Source organism: Ostrea edulis, chromosome 1 (genome assembly GCF_947568905.1).
Source record: "Ostrea edulis chromosome 1, xbOstEdul1.1, whole genome shotgun sequence".
NCBI classification, from domain to species: domain Eukaryota; kingdom Metazoa; phylum Mollusca; class Bivalvia; order Ostreida; family Ostreidae; genus Ostrea; species Ostrea edulis.
Window position 1 is genome coordinate 86,527,358 of NC_079164.1, and position 12,525 is coordinate 86,539,882.

At 37.9% G+C, this 12,525-nt stretch overlaps 2 pseudogenes; both read right to left on the minus strand.

Annotated features, from left to right (window-relative positions):
* Positions 1-6,462: 6,462 nt before the first annotated feature.
* LOC125668761 (uncharacterized) lies at positions 6,463-9,207 on the minus strand (annotated as a pseudogene).
* LOC125668689 (uncharacterized) lies at positions 8,568-11,888 on the minus strand (annotated as a pseudogene).
* Positions 11,889-12,525: the final 637 nt, after the last annotated feature.

Consider the following 12,525-nt stretch of genomic DNA (forward strand, 5'->3'; position numbering starts at 1 on the left):
ATTTTGAACAGCAGTATTAAATACTGAATCTTTCACTTTTTATTGTGAAAGAATGAACTAAATTGGATGGGAACCTTTAGAAACCAGAAGAAGAAATCATAGACTTATTTCTTCTATAAAATTACTCCAAACTATCTTGTAGAGATGTTAGAATTACATGTATGTGAATCATCACATCATAATGACAACCTTAGGGCCTCTAGGACTTATACTGTTCCTCAGGTTAGTACATCATCATATATGAATAGTTTTGTACCAGCAACAATAAAACTCTGGAATAACCTTTCTGAAGACATAACAAAATCACCTTCCATTACATCTTTCAAAAACAAACTTTAAAAAACCGCAAGAAATACATATATTAAATTATATAATTATGGTAAACGTTACGTAGAGTAAATATCATACGTTGCCAACTTGGCAATCAGGCTAGCAATCTTAATGAACATCTCTTTAATCATTGTCTTATTAGTAATCCATCTTGTAATCTTTGTGGTATTCCATGTGAGGATAGTTACCATTTCTTCATAGAATGTTCATAATACAATATACAAAGAGAGGTACTCTTAAATAATATAAGTTCTCTTACTAATATCCCTCTTACAGTCGAAATATTGTTAGATGGTATCAAAGGGGAATCTTTTAGTACTAATTCAAAAATATTTGATATGGTTCATTCCTTCATTGAAATAATATTGCACCAAACATAAATGTAGGCGCCAGTAATGCACACATTAACTAAGAATGGGTGTTTTAGATATCATTTTCCATACACATGTTCGAAATACGGCGAATTAGCATGACAATGATATATCATAACAATGTTACGATGGAAATGGTCAAACAGTTGATGTCGTTTCATATCGGACTTGAATCCTTTTTAATTAATGTTTAAAAGATACCGATTTCGTATGGTGATATGTTACTGTCATTATGGTTCGGTAGGGGTGAACGCACTGATGCACACTATGCACACTAGTAAAATGATACGTCTGAAGTATTGACACAAGAGGCCCTCAAGCCGCAAAATTCACCCAAGTCAACATTAAACGCTCTCTGATTTTTATGAAACTAAATCAAAATAATTTTAAAATAAATCAAACAATGCGTAAACTTTAACGAAATCATCATCAACACTCTAAAACACTTGTGTCATGATTAGTGAGCAAGGTGTAGTACCAATAACCTAACGTTGAAGACAGTGCACGCTGTCGTTCTATCTCAACTTACTGACTAACCGGAAGTCTGATTTCTTAACAGTAGCACCACGTGTGTCAAGATTTGACGATTATTCAGAACCACTGGAGGAACACATAGATTAGGCTTAGTGATTAGACATAATTTGGATTGAAAAAATAAAAGTATGAATAATTGACCCCAAACCTAAATAAATTGAATTGAATTAAAAATGAATCCCTAGAGCGAACACCCGCACGAGTCGGTAGATAGCTTGCAAAAACTTCAAGATCAAAGTTTGTCCATTATGCATCTTTCCGTGATCATATATAAGAATAAATAAAATATGATAATCTTTATTTCTGAAGTCGGACATACAACAATGAACATAAGCTATATACTAGCTTAGATTTTTTTGTTGGATGAACTCATACATGTATTACTCCAGCGATCATATGCCCCTACCTTACCCTGTATTGTCTTGAGTTAGATAAAATCATCTCAAAAACCCGAGGTCCCATTGACTCACACTGAGACCAGGAACCCGTTTTACCAAAATTAAAAAAGTAACAAGTTTTAGATTGTAGCAGACAGTCATTAGCTTAAACAAATTAACTGTACTACACAATGATGCACCGGTCTTGGTATCCTAGCGGTTAGGGTATTCACCTTGAAGGTCTCGATCCTGACGGAAGTGTTTCTACCATCACAGGTCCTCCGAACGTCTGGGTACCCTAAATTCAATGTAGCTTGATATGGAAAACAAAGAAAGGCTTGGACAAGGTACCCATGTCGACGATTAAAAAATATTAGATGAATATGAAGTGATGAAAATGACGATCCGAGTTTACTCATTTTAAAAGGTCCAAAATTCAGATAGCCCCTATCTTTAAATTGGCGACAAAACGTCATATCTACAGTTGTATCATGAATTATGTGGAAGACTATGCCAGACGATAGGCTAAATATGAAGAAGAAGACCTGGATACTTCGAGTATTACCCAATCTAATTAAAATTAGACTTGTATAGCCGCTCCTCAACGATACGCTTCAGTACAAATATTGAAGCGTATCGTAGAGGTATAATTTTAATTAGATTGGAGTATTGCCTAGTGTAATACATCTTCACAAATCAAGGGTTATGGATTCGTTACCTCGCACTAACCCTTGACCTTAGTCACCATTCAAATCATGAGTTTGAGACGAAGGATGACGTAAAACGCTAAAATTAAATCAGCCAATGATATTCCTTGCTTCAGATGCAAGTCTGGTTAAGAACATATACAACCAGAAAGTAAAATAAAAAAAATGTCGCCCTTTGACGAAAAGATAAGTGAAAAGCATCTACATGTAAAATTTCATCTAATTGTTTCTTCAAAAAAATAAATTTCAGAAAATCGATCGACGGTATGCAAGGTGAAGATAACGAACAGTGATCAATCTCAAACTCCTATAAGCAATACAAAATAGATAGTTGGGCAAACACGGACCCCTGGACACACCAGAGGTGGGATCAGGTGTCTACGAGGAGTAAGCACCCCCTGTTGACCGGTCACACCCGCCGTGAGCCCTATATCCCGACCAGGCAAACGGAGCCATCCGCAGTTAAAATCAGTGTGCCATGAACGGCTTAATAATCGGTATGAAACACGTCAGACAGCATTTGACCCAATGCGAGGTTGTACCGACGAACTAGATCGTTATAACGACCATAGAATTTGCGAAATGCTGACTTCAATCGAGACTGTTGAAACCCCTGCACCATCAACTTGTTTGTCAGTAGCTTACTTCGATTTAAAAACTGACTATACGCAGAACAAACTCTTGCATATCGAATCAGTTGAGATATATAAACACCATATGCAGGTGATAATGGAATATTGTTACATAAATATGGGAAGTTGACGATGGAGAAGCTGAAATCACCCCGTTTGTCATACAGCTGAGTTGTCAGTTTGCCGTTAATGTCTACTTTCAATAAAATATCTAAGTATGAAGTAGAAGTGGACGACTTTGTGGTGTCCTTTATTTCGAACTCACAGGGATATATCAAATCGACATATGAATGAAAGCTATTATTGTTAATAGACTAAACGTCATCGATATATCTAAATGTCGAACTGAAGGCCACATCTAGAGATTTTTTCTTCTCGCGTAGAAGGTTTTGAATAAATTCTGCTTCATATGAATATAGAAACAGGTCAGCTAACAAAGGAGCACAATTCGTGCCCATGGGAATTCCAACAGACCACCAAAGACCACGAAGATATTGTCAATGAGAAACTCTAGCATATTTTTTATTTCAACTTCAGAGTACTTGTGCGAGGAATCAGAGTGGTGTTTAACAAAGTAAGTTTTTGAATGACTGATCACTAGATATGAATATTTCCGTTTTTGTTGAAGAAGCAACTGTCTATGATGTCAAAAAGTCTAGTCTTTAATTTATCGTGAAGAATGGTCGTGTATAGTGTTGAAAAGTCATAAGTTTTAATGTTATTGATTTGGGAAAAATTCTGCGATTTCAAGCTTACTAAAAGTTCTTTAGAATTTTTTAGAATCCACATTTGATTAACACCACTTCTAGCATATGTAGTAGCACAGTAAGTTTGAAGTCTTTCCTTCACAGCTGTTAATATTTTCGTGAGGAGCAAAGATAGGGGCTTGGTAGAGCACTTACTGGATCCAGCAATGTATCTTTGTTTGTAAGGGTTTTTATGTAGTTTAGGAATCCAGTATAGGTACAGTAACTCATATTCATTCAACCCGTTGACTGGGATATTAAATGTGTCTAAAACTAAAAAATGGTTTTGAAGAATTTCATCTTTTGAAAGGGCAGTTGGAGTATAAGTATGATTACCAAAAGTGGAATTAATGCCAAGTTCGTTTAAAATACAGTTGTAATAATGAGCCTTACATACAAAGACAATGTTGTTACTAGCTTTGTCAGCTGGAACCAAAACATATTCCTCATGTAATCTATTTACAAATTCTACAATATCGTATTAGACATGTTAAAACAAAATTAATGTAAGGATTGTTATTACAATTTTAAAACTTGACTTTAATTTCACATTTAGTAATCCAACTTTTACTCAATAATTCCCCTTCACAAAACGAAATTCTTCAAAATCACGTTTCAGTTTTTTAAACACATTAATGAGACAAATGAATTGAATGCATTTGAGTTACTGTACCTCTGCTGAATTCTACAAACACAAATCCCTTACAAAGAAATTTAAAATATATTGCAGAATTTTATCATTTTCTTCACGAAAATATTAAAATGTGGAAAGAGAAACTTCAGACTTATTGTTATACAACATATGCAAGAGATGGTGCAAATGAAATGTGGGGTATAAAAAAAATTCCAAAAATCCTTTATCACATGTGAAATGACAAATTCGCCCCCCCCCCCCCCCCCCTCCAAAGTAAACAAGTTCAAAATGTACGACTTTTTAAACACTTTACACTTCCATTTCTTACGATAAATTTGAAGACTATCTCATAGACAGCTGCTTCTTCAGCAATTTGTTAAAACCATCTACTAGTCCTATAGTATATATTCGATATATCCAAGTGAACTCGAGATGATTAGATGATTTACTGAACATAAGCGTTAACGTAAACTAAAAAAAAAAAATGACTTCAGATTCTCCATCGTCAAATTTCCATTACATTTATTTAGCATTATTCCATTACCAGTTGTATATGGTGTTTAGGTCTACTGATTCCATATATAAAACAAAAGAGCACGTTCTGCCTATGGTCAATTTTTAATCAGAGACTGACAAAGAAGCCAATGTTACACAAGGTTCAACATTTCGTTTAAAGTCAACATTCTTAAATTCTATGGTCGTTATAACGATCTAATTTAGAAATGCAACCCATCATTGAGTCAAATGCTGCCTGACGTGTTTCATACCAATTGTTAGGTCGTTCTTTACATACTGATTCTGACTATGGATTACTCCGTTTACCTGATCAAGATGTAGAGCTCAAGGCTGGTTTGACCAGTCAGCAGGGAATATTTCACTCCCACTTGGCACTTGATCCCACCTCTGGTGTTTCCGGGGCTCTGTGTTTGTCCTATTCTTTATGGGATTTACGTGATGGATCACTGTTCGTTATGTTCACTTTTTTTCGGAAACACATTACACACTGCATGCTGTAACTTTCGACCTGCATATAACGCATCTAGATTGTCACCAAATTTCGGCATAAAGTTCTAAGAGCGTCCTAGATATTCTAAATTCTATTTTTTTTTTAAAAATCGACCCATCTATGTAAAGGATATAAGCCAAAAGCTGTCCATTCTGTGAGAGAAAGAACTGATCGAGGCCCGTGGGGCTTATATCCTACTTAAAACAATACAGTCTCAGGTAAACCCATTGACAAAGATAATTATGAATAAAGCTATTTGAATAGTCTGACAATATAACCAGTCTTGCGTAGAATTCTGTTTCTTTTGTTCACTTATTGGACATTGTTAGGTAAGTAGTCTTCTACTGCAGGCTTTATATTCACTCTTTCTATAGTACTGAGGCATATCAACATGTCTTCCTCTGATGGGGAGAGCATTTTTATTGCACAGTCAAAATATAAGGATTTTAGTGAAAGTATTGCAAATATTCTGGATATAGAGGGTGAAAAAGTTATGAAGCCAAATTTTGATCTGAAAAGCATTGTGTTTTCGAATATTTGGATGAGGAAATAACTAATACCAACCAAAAGAACCCAATACACCTAACTCCTAAAATGAAATTATTCATGAAAGCGAAAATAATAGTTTAGAATTAGGATATGCTAATAAAGAAAACATAAAAAAGCGTTGTGAAGAAGTTTCGGAATGTGCCTCTGAATCCAGCGGAATTCAAATACAGTATGGAAATATGTCTTTCAAATTTAAGTTTTGATGCGATATAGTAATGGCCATTGGAATTAAAAAATTGTGAATCTTACGAGTTGAAGCAGATAATTCTACTAATGGGAAATGTCATTTTTAAGTGTTTCAGTGATTTTTCCGATATCTGTGTTGATTCTTACTTTGTAGGGAATTTAGAATTAAATTTGTATCTCTTTGACAAATGTATTGTTTTTCTCTTATTTTCAGCCTTCCTGTAGATGTCTAATAAGTTTATATTGGGTGTACCTGTAGGTGTCCAATAAGTTGACAATTACTGTCCATTATTTTTAAGAACGGACAGTATCTGTCCATTCTTAAAAATAATGGACAGCAATTGTCAACTTATTGGACACCTACAGGTAACTTTTTCACTACAAGTGGACTTTCGTCTATATAAAAGCGTAAAAAGACAAAGGATTGCGTAACAAAAATGTTTTAAATTACTCGAAATTAGCTTGGGCTCGCTAAGCACTCCGTTATTTCACGTACACAGATGTATGAATAACTGCATCATATAACCTTTATGTACATGTAATAACGATTTAAAATAGCAAAAATCACTCCAATCGAAAATACATGTGTCAGATAGTTCCAGTGGGAAAAATCATTCCTTTCCCATGCAGCTGTAATTCGCAAATGGCAGCCATTTTCAAATGTCTGGGTGATTCAATCATAGTGCTTCTCTTAGGAGGAATTAGCCACCAGAGTTTGATATGGATGAAAAGTAGAGGATATGTACAATAACATTTTGAAACTGAAAACTTTTAAAAATTTACTTTATTTAGTCAAAAACTCGAACCCGTGATCTTCAGATCAGCAGTTGAAACATTAATCGGCTGAACTATCCAGCTAGGCAATCAAAATAAAAGGAATATATACATGTGCAAATAGCGCTGATATTTATATTTTCATTCATATCTTTAAAAAAAGACGATGTACATTTAGTATACCTCAAAACTGTGTATCTTATAGGGGTTATAAACCTTTCTCTATTATACATATCAAGGGTACCTGTACCCATACTCTTGGAGGGCATGATCTATGTCCGGCATCTGAAGAGAAAGGCACATGTCCTTTCTTAAAAACGGAAGTGCCGTGTTACGATAGGTATTGATTCGTTTTTCAAAATGATCATGCGCTTCTAGAATAAGTGCATGAATCTGTAATAAAATGATTCTTGACTGAATGTCGGGAAATATGCCCGCCTACCGTCATTACGCGGATGCAGAATAAACAAGCTCGGTTCGCTTTACTGTGCAACAACCTCGGTTGGGCATATTTCCTGATATTCCCGTATCACAAGCGGAATCACATTTCAAACTCAGTTCCTTTATGAAGTTTTGGGTGTAAAAGTCTTCATCTAGGAACCAAAGTTAAGATGTGATCCACAGGGGTAGGTGGGTGGGGAATCATCATACCCTAACCCTACCTCCCTGTTCTTCCATCTCATACTGTCCATCATCACCCTCCGATCAAACAACGAAAAGGGATGACGTCACTTCGGTAACACGTGATTTCACTTGTGATGTGGACACATTCCTGAAACTTCTCCTGTATCATTCCTGCATCCTTCACACTCGATGCTAATCTCCCGGCTACAAAATCTGGCTCTACTAAAGCTGGCATCCTACTGTAATACTCAACACTTCCTTCCCCAAACCATCCAATATGTCTCATTATCTGCCCCATATCATTTACTGAACCAGACAGAGCCAAATCCACTGCACAACCTGCCCTGAAGCTATGTGGGGTCTCCCCCTCATCCATGCTCATGTTCCTTATATGCTGTTATAAAATTTAGAAATTCATTTCAAAATTAAGGATTATCTCCCTCACGCATAGCTCTTATCCTTAGACGAATATGACTCCACTTTTTGGGCACTCTGTTTTTCCCTAAAATAGCTCTAAAACTTCATTGTTATTTCGGATTTCAAACATTTCGGTTGAGCATCACTGAAGAGACATTATTTGTCGAAATGCGCATCTGGTGCATCAAAATTGGTACCGTATAAGTTTTACATATACCCGTAACCTATCATACACCACTGAATATGTTACAGGCTGATCCAAGACCCGAGCGTCCTCACCAACAATCCTAAAGAGATAGCCATAAGAGAGACCAACACCCAAATCTCTACAGCCCGACACAGACTGTTGTAACCCTAGAACATGACATATCCTCCTCAGCACACCTCTTATCAACAAACATGTTACTTCTCCTTTTAGCTCCTCTAAGTATCTTCACAAAGTTGTGATTAAACACAAAACCTGAATAATCTCTGAGCCACTTAACCTTTTGGGTAAACAAATTTGCAAGATCTCCTGCCCTATCCCTAGCAAAAAACTGTAACTTAAACAAAGCCTGGTCTCGTAACAAGATATATTTCTTTTTAACTGATATAGAACCCAAACTTAGTCGATTCCTAATATAACCCGCAATGGCCCTAAACTTAGTTATAAAAATAGGACTAGCCTGCTTAGGTACCAAGTGAGCCCTAGCCTGTTCCTCTTGTACTAGCTACCGCCGCAGTGGCTGAGAGGTTAGAGCGTTCGCCCCGCATGCGGAAGGCCCGGGGTTCGAAACCCGGCCGCGACAGACCTAAGTCGTTAAAACTGGTCGTGACAGTTCCATCGCCAAACGCTCGGCATCAGGTGTGAATATCACGGGTCCTCGGAGATGACCTTAAAAACGGATGTCCCGTGTCACAGTAGGTGTGGCACGCTAAACAACCCTCACTGCTCAAGGGCCGTAAACGCCGAGCATAGGCCTAAATATGAAACCCTTCACCGGTCTTGGTGACGTCTCCATATGAGTGAAAAATTCTCGAGCGAGACGTTAAGCAAGATACAATCAATCAATCAATCTTGTACTAGATTTAAGTATCCCTTCACTATAGGTGATGTGGTTGGATTCCCTGAACAAAGAGCCCCATTTCAAGACCTTCCAAATCCCATCTTATCAAATATGTTCAACAATCTATTGATTATCAACGATACAGTGCCTAAGGCCAGACGGACTGGACAACTACACTCAAATACTCCTTTGTTTCCGAGAAAATGACATTCTATCCTATGAACCTGACTCTTACCACTCTGATCCTTCCATACCAAAAATCTTCTGATGTCATCAGGGGTACAACTTGCAGTCCCCTGACCCGGCACCCTTGCTATAAACTCAGTGATCTTCCTTCTTAAACACTCTCCTCTTTTAGAATCCAGTGATGACGACCTCCTAGCATCTAACTCCTTCAGCCTATCATCCAAGACTTGAACATCAACAGATATATCTTGTCCCAGAAAAAGATCGAACACGTTTATTCCTTTAAAAATATAAGTTTGTAAGCAACCAATGTCCATTTCAACCCCCTGTTATCAAGAGCATACTTTTTCTTTGTAGGAACCCGGATAATTCCTTTTTGTCCCTGGCAACATAACACAACACTAGCTATCTTGCACCTCTCAATCAGAGGCCACCGGTTGTATACGCGGAAGAACACAGGTACACACAGGAACTTGTTCCTTCAACAACGACAACACCGAAATTATCATACCGAATGGAGGAAACACATAACGATTAGTCTCCTGTTCAAGATCCTGAGCAAACACATCAACCCCTGCAGTAAAAGACATCGAATAATGTGTAAAGTACCGCAACAACTCATCCTCCTGGCCTTCATTGCATTACAATCAGAGGCCACCAAATCAATTGTATGGGGACCAAATGCTTTTTCTACCAAGTCCCAAGCCTTGCTGTCCAAGATAGAGTCCGCATAATTAATACTTCTTGAAGGTACATCAGTCACATTCAACTTTGAGGGAACAAACTGCAAACTCAACTCAAAATTTATTTGTAAAGTCAAAGGAAAAATACTCTTTGTAATACAATTCAACGCACTATCTTTACCCCCTTGATTCTGCCAAACCCCAAATACAGCCATATTATCTGTCCACACATACACTCTCAAGTCAGCTATACTCTGGCCAAGAGCCAACAATACTTTATACACAGCATCAGCCTCTTTCAAATGAATATATCTTTTATCGGTCTCTTCCCAAAAATCACTAACCTCAAACCTATTCCCATTCTGTTCTACAACTGCTCCATACTTGTATAAGGATGCATCAGAGGGTAAAACAACCTGCCTATGACTCTCCCTCCTCCATCGCCAACATCCCTCCCAGAAATCCAGAAAACGCCAATACTCTAATTCCTTCCGCAGCTCATCAGTCAAACACACAAGCTTACTACCCTTCACAGCCCTAGAGATGGCCAAGTTAATCTCCCTACAAAACAATTTACAGCCTGGAACTGCCAAGTCCATAGATATACACTTGTCATGAAATCGCTGAAGTGTCCTCACAGTGACTTCCCTTGAACTCAGAATATTCTTTCTCAAAGCTGCAACTCTGGCAAGATATAAACCTGCCTGTAAAAATCTACTAAAAAACCTAGAAACTTGACGCATGTTGATGGGACAAAAGGACACTTCTTTAGTGTCAAAGTATAACCCAACCTTGTCAATACCTTTACTAGAACATATGCAACCCAATAACCCTCTACCAATGCGTCGACTGCTCCCGAAACATTTGCAATTGCTAACCGATCATCGATGTACTGAACTGTTACTAATGGCAGGCTCCGAAAATAAGACGTCACTACCATGCCAATAGTCTGATAAATATAAGCTGATGCCTTAAACCCAAAAGGGATCACTGTGTAAACCACAACATAATTGCAGCCCAATATATCCCTGAGAATGTGATAATCGTATATAATCATATCCAGATTTATCATCAGTTGTTAGCAACAACACTTTATCCCCAACCAGTCTATGAACATCCCTTTAAGTCTCAAGCTGAAAGGGGAGATCCCTCACCCAGATATTTAGATTTCTATCACCATGACACAGTCTCGGTTTGGTTGGTTCAATTGTCAAAGGCATAATAATATGGGGCATCTCACACTCACCAATCCTACCCAGAACTCTTATTGGACCCGATTCAACTCTTTCTCATACAAAACCTTAGATATAAAAGAATCATACTTTTTACATATAGGAGAGTTGGGGAAGGCAGCACCTGGAGGCCATGTAGAATCATTTGGCTTTCCACGAAAATTTCCTTTAAAGTGAGTGAAAAACTCTCTTACATCTACTCCCTCTGTAAGCCACTTCCTCACACTCAACAAGTTGTGTTCATTCACTCCACTCCTCTCCAACACATACTCACAGGCAGAAACATTTTTACCCAACTGTCCTGCAATGAATGCATCTGGACTATACACTGGTAACTGGTCCAAATCAAAATTAGACCCTGCGATCGCAGACTCTGCACTAACATGGTGGGTTGCAAGAGAAGGAGTCCCACCACTGATTGTCACCCATTCAATCTTTTACCAAATGTTGTGTCGAGTCACAAAAATGACAAGCTAACCTACCGACATTACACTTTCCCATACCTCATGAAGCTTTGTATGCCCGTGGCTTTCCATAAGTACCAAAATTATGAAATGACTGAAATGGATATTGTTGAAACCCTGGTGCACTGAAAAAAGGTGTTGAATACATGGGATACAATCCTGCCAAAGGGGAATTTGAATACCTAAACCCTTGGTCTGGTTCTCCCTCACCCTTAGCCTTCACACCCTCACCCTTGGACCCCAAATTACAGCCTTCCTGATACACTTATTCACTGCCTTAGAAACAAGATCAGTTCCCTGCCCCCCAAGAACAGTAAGACATAAATTTGCAATGTTCACTTTCTCCTGCAAGCGGCCACATTGCCCATACAACTCCTCAAACATTTCCATATCCTTACCCCCACCTTTCTAGACAGCGAGCTAACTCATCGAGAGTAATCAAAATTAAAGACTCGCTTGGGTCTTGCTGTGCAGCTAAAGCTTTAACTCTCTCCTTCACCCTCGAAACGTCTTCCTTCTCAAGTTTCTCCAAAACCAACAGCCTTCTCTCCACATTATCCATCTTCTTCCTTTTAACTTGGACATGATCACCCTGAAAGCGTGTAAATAATACTACACATATATATACATATATATAATATTTACAGTTCTTATTTTCCCCTTCAAAAAGTAAAGTTTACAACAAAAGGACTATCATTCCATTTGAATCCACATAAGCAGAGTAATGTTTCAAATACGCAATAGTACTATACCTCAATAGTATCGCCTCCAATTTCAGCGGTCTTCAAGTTTCAATGGGCGTGGTTTGAAGGGTCTAAAAGTTTTTATGGGCGTGGCTTAATCATGCACGGAACGATTCTTGCAAAGAATGGTGAACGGTCTGTACGGAACAGCGAACGATTTGTACGGAACGGTGATCGGCTTACACGGACCGGTGAACGATTTGGAAGGAGCGATGAACGATTTGTCCGGAACAGTGATTGGTTTGTACGGAACGCTTTCGAGGTGTAGGAGCACGCTTCATGGT